This window comes from Balaenoptera physalus, assembly GCF_965194825.1.
Source record: "Balaenoptera physalus genome assembly, chromosome: X".
Classification (NCBI taxonomy): Eukaryota; Metazoa; Chordata; class Mammalia; order Artiodactyla; family Balaenopteridae; genus Balaenoptera; species Balaenoptera physalus.
This window is the reverse complement of record NC_138903.1, coordinates 133,811,183-133,820,599: the sequence shown is the minus strand read 5'-3', so window position 1 is coordinate 133,820,599 and position 9,417 is coordinate 133,811,183.

Here is a 9,417-nt window from a genome sequence, read left to right as displayed (position 1 = left end):
CACCCTGTAAGCGGCTTAGCCATGAGGCCTCCAGGTGACGCTCCTCCCCTTAGTGTGGCTGGAGCTCCCCAGTGCACATGTCCAAACAGACCCGCGCCCCACCTCCTAAGGCCTTTGGGCACGTAACTCCTTCCCAGCCAAGCCTGCAAACCCCAGGCGAGCCCCGTGCCCTTCGAAGTCTGTGTCAGTGCCAGCCGGGCCAACTTCACATGTGACCAGCCTGCTGAGCACAGGTCCCTGTCATCGAGTTCTGGAAGGAAGTCGGGCACCTCTGGGCCAGGCCCGGCCAGCCCTCTGGTCTCCCACACGTAGCTCAAGTCTGCATGTGTGTGTGTGTGCACGCGTGCGTGTGCGTGCATGTGCACGTGTGCGTGTGTCGGGGCCCGGCCCTGGGGGGATGAGGCCAGGGATGCGGAGCGGGCGGTGCCTGCCCGCCTGGGGAGGGAAGCGGGGGACTGCTGCTGGCCCGCTGGGGACGGCGTGGGGCCGGGCCGCCAGCGGCTCCAAGGCTCCGGGGACACAGACTGCAGCGACTCCAGGCTGCAGGCTTGGCCCGGGCCAGCCAGGTGCATGGGGGAGCCCGGCTGGATTCAAGGGCTGCGGCGGCGGGGGCGGCGGGGGGCGCCACCCCAGGGCCACCCCCAGTCTCCTGGCCCTTTGCTGGCACAGCCCTCATGGGCTTTCCCTCCCCCAGGAACAAAGTCTTGCGGCCCTCCGGGGGGCTGGAGGTTCCGGGGGCCCTCAACTGGGAGGTGACCCTGTGTCTGCTGGGTGCTGGTCTACTTCTGTGTCGGGAAGGGGGTCAAGTCGACAGGAAAGGTACAGCCGGGGTGACGGCAGGGCTGGGGGCAGCACTGCCTGGGGGGGTGTGGGTGTCTGCCAGCGACCACTGCTGCAACGGGAGGAGACTGGACCAGGGCCAGAGCCCGAGGAGGGGCAGGGACTTCAGTCTGGGCCACGTGATCCCCACCCCTTGGCTGGAGAGTCCTCTCCACCCTGCACCTCCAGGCCCGGCAGCCTTCCCTCCCGAGTGGAGGCGGAGAGGCCCCGGCAGCGTCTGCCCCTTCCCTGGGGTCGGGGGCATCCCTGGCTCACCTTCCCTCCCTTCCAGTTTCTCTCGGTTCTGGCTCTGAGTCAGTTTTTGACCGTCTGGGTAGACCTGGTCTCCGCCTGTCTCTCTCACCTGCCTGTCTGCCCTGGGGGACCCAGCGGGGAGCCTGGACACATCCCTCCCTCAGGGGCTCCCTGTCACGTTGGGGAGACATATGTAAGAACAGTTGCGCCGTTGAACAGGGCTCACCGGATGAAGGTTGGAGTGGATGGCGAGGGGCCAAGCCACAAAACCCAGCAAGGTCCACCCTCTGGCTACTGGACTCCATAGTAATAGCTGGCACTTCCTATGTGCCATACGCTGTTTCGAGGGCTTTCCGTGTATTAGTCCATCATGTAGGTTTTCAGACAATATTGCCAACGTCAGTCTCCTGTCTCCCATGATGCAACTCTCCTCCAAACAGACAAAACACGCCCACTCTCTCCCCAACACTAGCCATTCAAAGTCTTACCCTTCTCCAGGGAGTGTCCCTCCCATCTCTAATTCGAGCACATACATGCACCCCAATGTTCATAGCAGCACTATTTACAAGAGCCAAGACATGGAAGCCACCCAAACGTCCATCAACTGTTAATGGATAAAGAAGATGTGGTATATATGTATATATACAATGGAATATTACTCAGCCATAAAAAAGGATGAAATAATACCATTTGTAGCAACATGGATGGACCTAGATATTGTCATACTAAGTGAAGTAAGTCAGACACAGAAAGACAAATATCATATGCTATCACTTATATGTGGAATCGTAAAAAAATGGTACAAATGAACTCATATACAAAACAGAAATAGAGTCACAGATGTAGAAAACAAACTTATGGTTACCAGGGGGGTAAGCAGGGGCGGGGGGCGGGGAGGGATAAACTGGGAGGTTGGGATTGACAGATACACACTACTATATATAAAATAGATAACTAGTAAGGACCTACTGTATAGCACAGGCAACTCTACTCAATACTCTGTAATGACCTATTTGGGAAAAGAATCTAAAATGAGTAGATATATGTATATGTATAACTGATTCACTTTGCTGTACACCTGAAACTAACGCAACATTGTAAATCAACTATACTCCAATAACAATTGTTTGAAAAAACCATCGTCGGACGTATCATTTGCAAATATTTTCTTCCATTCAGTAGGTGGCCTTTTTGTTTTGTTGATGGTTTTCTTTGCTGTGGAAAATCTTTTAAGTTTGAGTAGGTCTCATTTGTTTATTTTTGCTTTTATTTCCATTTCCTGAGGTGTCTCAGGGCACCTGTCCTGTTCAGGGTGCCTTGTGTTACTGAGTGCTTGGTTGTTTTTGAACTGTCTACTGCCCATTGTCCTTAAGAAGGACTATTCTACTCTCTGTTTCTATAGGTTCCACCTTTTTACATTCCACATATAAGTGAGGTTATACGGTACAGTACTTGCCCCTCTCTGTCTGACTTATTTCTGTTAGCATAATGCCCTGAAGATTCATCCATGTTGTAGCAAATGGCACGATTTCCTTCCATTTTATGGCTGAATAATATTCCATTGTGTGTGTGTGTGTGTGTGTGTGTGTGTGTGTGTTATCACATCTTCTAATTGATTCAGTCTTCTTACTGTTACCGGTCTTTTCATATTTTCTATTTCTTCATGATTCAGTCTTGGTAAGTTGTATGTTTCTAGGAATTTATTCATTTCCTGTAGGTTATCCAATTTGTTGGCATATAGTCGTTTCCAGCAGTCTCTTATGACCCTATGGATTTCTGTGGTATCAGTTGTAATGTCTCCTCTTTCACTCATAATTTGATTTGAGTCTTATCTCTTTCCTTATTGTTAGGCCAGCCAAAAGTTTTTCAATTTGGTTTCCCATATTTTATGTAGGCTTTCTTCAAGCTTTTTCATTCTTTGTTTCTTTGTTCTCTTCTGACTGGATAACCTCAAGTGACCTGGCTTCTACTTCACAGACTCTTTCTTCTGCTTGATAAAGTTTGCTGTTGACATTCTGTATTGCATTTTTCATTTCATTCATTGTATTCGTCAGCTCCAGGATTTCTGTTTGGTTCTTTTTTTATGATTTCTATCTCTCTGTTAAACTTCTCATTTTGTTCATGTATTTTTCTCCTGATTTTGTTGAATTGTCTTTCTGTGTTTCCTGGCAACTCACTGAGCTTCCTGAAAACAACTGTTTTGAGTTCTTTATTGGGCAAATTGCAGGTCTCCATTCTTTGGCGTCAGTTATTGGAAGATTATTGTGTTCCTTTGGTGGTGTCATGTTTCCTTGGTTTTTCATGCCTTGCACCGATGTCTTCACATTTGAAGAAGTAGTCACCTCCTTCAGTCTTTACTGACTGGCTTCAGGAGAGAAATACATTTCATCAACCCTGTTAGGGATTCTGAGGTTTTCTCAAACCTTTTCTGTAGATACTCCTGATCCACACCTCTTGTTTCCTCTTGGGGGGAATTACTAAGATTGATGACTTCTCACAAAAGCCACACTGGGTGCTGACACTCTTTTGTTTGTTTTCCCTAGGGCAATGCTAAATGCTCAATCTTGCATGCTTTCCCTCAATCCCACAGAGCCTGGCCAGCTTTCTGTGCATGCTCCCTAGCTGTCTACAAAGGCTCACACTTGCTGCCCTCAGGTGCATGCCCAGGAAGCTAAACATGGGGTGGGATGTGTGTGGGTGAGGTCAGCAGAGCATTGGGGGTGCCCATGGGTCACTTGGGGGTGTCCACAAGTGAGGCATCCCTAGAGGCTCACGGGCTGGCTTCCTGATTGAGTCTCTGATGTGTTGAGTAGGTTCCACATCCCTATTATGCCTTCCAAGAACCCTGGGTACTGTTGCTCCCTGCTCCCCAGTCATGCGGCACACTCCGTATTCTGGACGGGATGAGAAAGAAGTGGGGCTCTTTGGCAGTGTCACACACAGCTGGAGAAGCCAGGTCCTCACTCACACGTTCCCACTTTTCCCTGTGGGAGAAATCACTGGCTGACATGGTTTCTCATGGCACCGAGCTGTGCTGCCTTGGGAGAGGAGAGACACAGGCAAAGTGAAAGGTTCCTCTTACCCTCGTCAGTGCATCCAATCTTGGATTTCTTTTGCTCCAACAGCATGCTGAAACTTCTCTGCTGGACTCCAGGACTTCTGCAAAGGTATTCTTGCCTGTGGATGCATGTCAAAATGTATGTTCTTAAGGCGGGGAGACAGTAGAAAACTCCTATTTCACCATTTTCATGACATCACTCCCTTCGTTTCTGATCTTACAGGAAAAACATCCTGTTTTTCACTATTAAATATGATGCTAGGGCTTCCCTGGTGGCGCAGTGGTTAAGAATCCGCCTGCCAATGCAGGGGACACGGGTTCGAGCCCTGGTCCGGGAAGATCCCACATGCCGCGGAGCAATGAAGCCCGCACGCCGCAACTACTGAGCCCGTGTGCTACAACTACTGAAGCCCACGCACCTAGAGCCCATGCTCTGCAACAAAAGAAGCCACCGCAATGAGAAGCCCACACACCGCAACAAAGAGTAGCCCCCGCTCGCCGCAACTAGAGGAAGCCCACGTGCAGCAACGAAGACCCAACGCAGCCAAAAATAAATAAATTAAATAAATAAATTTATTAAAAACAATATGATGCTAGCTATAGTGTTGGGAAAGCAGTCTCATGCATGCAGCCTTTTGACCCCCACTCAGCTGCATAATAATGGGCCTTTGTCCTGGACCACTTTCTTAGCAGATGAGATGGGGAAGATGATGTAGGGCACACTTGGGTGGATAGAAGTAAAAGGAGATCATTTTCTAGGAGTCTGCCTGAATGCTTTTACCAAAACAAATTTAATGAGGCAGGATGCAGAGGGAACAAGTTGCCTAAAACTGTCCAACGTAGTTGGAGAGTTCTCTGAACCTTGAGGCTGCTCTTAGCACAGCAGAGTCTACAGATGGAACTGGGTGCTAAAAGTGTCCCCAGTTCAAACAGTGGAACACCCTGTGAGGAACTGTGCATTTTGGAGGGTCTCTGGGGCTAATCTCAACTTCACAGTGTCATCAGCTTTTTCACTCTCAGGTCTTTATCTGACAGAGCGGCAGGCACGTTTGCCAAAGAGTATATGCACCCTGGGAGGTGCAGCTTGGACTAGGAGTGTTCAGGATAGGGACACTAACATCACAGCTTACCTTAACCCATTTCTGGCTCCCAGTGAGGAGGAACTCCTGGCAATGGTGTTGGCACCACGTTGAGCAGGTCCTATGTAGACCCCTTAGGATCTGAATTTCTGAATTTGGGAGGTGGTAATACCATTGACTAATACGTCCTTTCCATGTCACTTTACTGAATAATATGATACCATTTCTGTAAGCAATGGCATGGACATAATGTTGCTATTTAGTGGGGACTAGGAAGACATAAGAGTCCTGCAAATTGTTTTCCTTATCTGTAAAAGGAAGAGGTTGGAGAAAGGGACCAGGGTCCCTTCTTGCTTAAGAAGCTCTGATTCTAACATCCCATCCTGTGTATGAAGATAATCACCAATTTGAAATCGCAGCATTTATTTTAAAACATATATTTTTCAAAATGTATGTTTGTTTTTTTCGGGTTCCTGTAGCTTATGCTATTTCACTCAGCACTATTATTGTTATGGCTGAATACTGGAATAGAGGAGATCACTTTTGGACATGTTGATTTGATGTGTCTATTTCACATCTAAGTAAAGATGTCTAGTTGAAAGTTGGATATGGGAGTCCGGAGTTCCGGAAAGTGGTCTGCACTGGAGATAGATCTTTGGAAGATAGCAGCATAGATAGCTTCTATTTAAAGCCATCAGCTTGGATGAACTCACCAAGGGAGGCAAGGTGTGGGTGTAGCAGGTGTATCAGCCCAAGGACTGAGCCCCCAGCCTCCAGCCCCTGTGCCCAGGTCTTGTGATCGCCCCTGCCCTCCTTGCTATTTATTCCTCCAAACACCTACTTATTTCATTTAACTCCACCCAAACGTATCCATATGTAAGCATGTGTTCCCACTGTCATGTTGCCAACTTCACTTGCATTCTGCCCTGGCCTCCCTCAGCTTACTCTCAAGGAGGAGCTGAAAAGAGCTGTTTTAAAAAGGCAGATCACATTGCAGCTCAGTTCAACACTCTTCAGTGGTTTCACTGCACCCAAACTCCTTAAAATCTGGAACTCCTTGCTGTCCCACTTGTATCTCCATCATGATGCATTTACCTACATCTAACCCCCCACACCTGTTAAGAAATGCAGGTGAGGAGAAAGTGGGATGCAATTTCAACTAGGGTGGCCAGCAAAGCCTCGCTGAGCGGGTGACATTTCAGTAATCCAGGTGAACTCTGGATGAAGAGTTCTAGAAAAGAAAAGGCCAGTGCAAAGGCCCTGAGGCAGGAATGAATGGGCCTCGTTTTTCATAAAGGGCAAAGAGCCCTGTGTGGCTGGATTCAAATAGGCAAGGGGAAAGGGGAAGGGGAAGGGGAAGGGGAAGGGATGAAGCCAGAGAGGATACAGGCTGGATCACGTAGGACTTTTCAGGCCACTGTAAGGCTTTGTTTTCAACTCTGACAGGGAGCCCCTTGGAGGGTTTGGAACTGAGTAGAACAAAAACAACCAAAAATATCCACGTTGGCTTAAGCCAAAGGGAGAATTTCTGGGTCTGTGTAACTGAAATGTACAGAGGCAGTTCCTGTCTTCAGGCATGGCTGGATCCAGGACTCGGTTCTCTGAGATCTGTCTTCTTGCTCTAGCTTCCCCTCTGTCCATTGCCAGCCTGCCTCCCCTGCAGCCCCAAAAGTGTCACTGGTTGGATGGGATCACCACGGCTGGAGGAAAGCAGTGCTCCGATTGGCTAGGCCTGAGCCACATGCCCACCCCTGGAATCAGAGGTGAAGTCAACTCTATCAGAACCATAATGGCCGAGAGAAAAAGAAAGGGGAGATTTTCTAGGGTGACATGAGGATACCAGTACCAAGAGAAGGGAAACGGATGCTGGGTGACAAAACCCATAGATGTCCTCTACAGTGGTGCAGACTTTTCATCAAATTCAAAATCCATTTCTAATGGTTATTTTTTTAAAAAGCAAGACTAGGAAAGATTCTTCTCGTAATAGAGCATGTGCCCTGCTACTGGCCCTCCCATCAGCTTCCATCCCCTGACTCTGGGGTTCCACATCCACTTCAGCGGGCTGTCCTCTTCCTAATCCTCCCACACAGACCTTTGCTGAATTAAAGTTTGTAAGTAAGTGGTTTTAAAGGGGAAAAATGGAGCAGACTATTATTTTCCAAAGGAAAAACATTTCAAAACTAATAATTCCTTATGAAAATATTTAAACAACATGGAAGTCTAACATCTAAATAGTGAAAGGTTTCTTCCCTAATGCCCAGTGATGGATGACATTGACAGCAGGGGTGGCTCCTTCCAGGTGGTGACTCTGCCTTTCCCCACATGTTCATATGGTCAGAGTGTTTTGAAAAACAGGAATATGCCATACCCAGAATTCTGCAATTTGCTTTAATCTCTTTCCATATTAGTTCCCAGCTACCTACTTTGCTCTGACTGCCGTATGTTACTCCACCAGGACGGGCTTACCGTGATTTACTGAACGTTTCCCCCGTCGATGTACAGTCTACCAATTTTTCACAATGACAAACAACGCTGTAATTAACACTGTGGTCAATTCTGCCTTGTGCACATACACAAGAGTTTTTCTGTGATAGATTCCCAAAGGTGGGTCAAAGGATATGCATATCTTAATATTTAATAGGAAATGCCAATCAAATGTCCAGATAGATTTTACCACCACTCTGATAGTGTGTAAGAGTCCTTGTTTCTAACTATAGCCTTCTCGAACACTGAAGATTTCAGTTAATTAAATTAATCCTACACTGAGCTCTGCTCTGGTCCCACAAAGCAAATCTTAAAAAAGTAAGACTCAAGAGGTTCAAACTGTTTCCAAGGAACTTAATAGGATCCCAGAACAAAGCTCAAGAATAAGTTTAGGAATAGAAAAACATCCAGCACCCAAGGGAAATCTTATAATGCCTAGCATCCAATCTAAATTTACCGGGCATGCAAAGAAGCAGGACAATCCAAACCATTACGACAGAAATCAGTTAAAATGCATCGATTGGAAAGGAAGAAGTCAATGTGCCTTTGTTTACAGACAGAATGACTGTATATGGAGAAAGGCCCATGGGATTTATAAAAAGAGCTATTACTATCAACTAGTGAGTTTAGCAAGGTTGCAGAATACAAGCTGTTTTAGAGGGAGCTAATCACCTCACCCCAAACACTTAACCAACTGCCCAGCACTTTTCTTTGCAGATCTGAAACAAGGTCGGTAAGCCACAAATTCCTACTTAGTATTCTGGCGTTATATGTTAATATAAAAATGTAACTATAAAACTAAGAAAATATTCCAGAATTAACAGTGGATGGCAGGACACCATTTTCTTTTTGTTCCACTTCTTACATTGTCTTCAATTACGTGTACTACTTGAATAGCTGAATCCCAGACCTCCCCTCCAACCTGAGGACAAATGCAAGAATATTAGGAGGTGCAGAAGCTAAAACTAAACTCAGACACAGAACAGCAGCTCAGGTGTATTTTCTGCAGTTAACATTTAATCACCAAACGAAATACGTGGACCCTGAGCGCCCAAGGGCCAGTACAGGCAAAAGACGAAGCCGCAACAACAAAGTGGTGACCACTGAAGAAAGCAATGCCCTAGGGAAGGACGCCAAGGACAGGACACATAAGTTAGCGTTAGCCCCCTTTGGCCTGCTGAGGCATAACTAAAAAGGGGGGCACAACGTCCTGGATGATCTGAACCACCCGGGAAACCAGGTTCAGACAGGAGGTGATGGAAGTTCGCAGTTGACCAAGGTCTTCAGCAGTCAATCGGCTAAAAGGGAGGAAAAAATAAAATTCAAGTGCGTGGGGAAGAGCACGTCCCTCCCTGTCCCCCCACACCGACAATCCCAGAGCACCACACTTCTTCTTTAGGCTTAACCCTCCATTACAGCTCCACCGGGGCTGAGCCTGGCTCTGGCCACCTGCCACCACCCCCCCCCCCCGCCAGCACCCTCTAGAACCCACATGACCAGGACGCTGCCCTCCACGTCGAGCTCCTTCTGAATGGGCGGTGGGACTCGAAAGTATACAGTCAGGAACCCGCAGGCGATCTCCGCGTCCAAGGGCGTTGGGAAAAGCACAGTAAGGGTGCTGGTGGAGATATGGTTAAGGCACCATCCACACTACTGATTTCGCCTGTGCGTCAGGCTTCCTCCTCACTGAGACCCGCCTTCACCCCCCACCCCCCGGCTTCC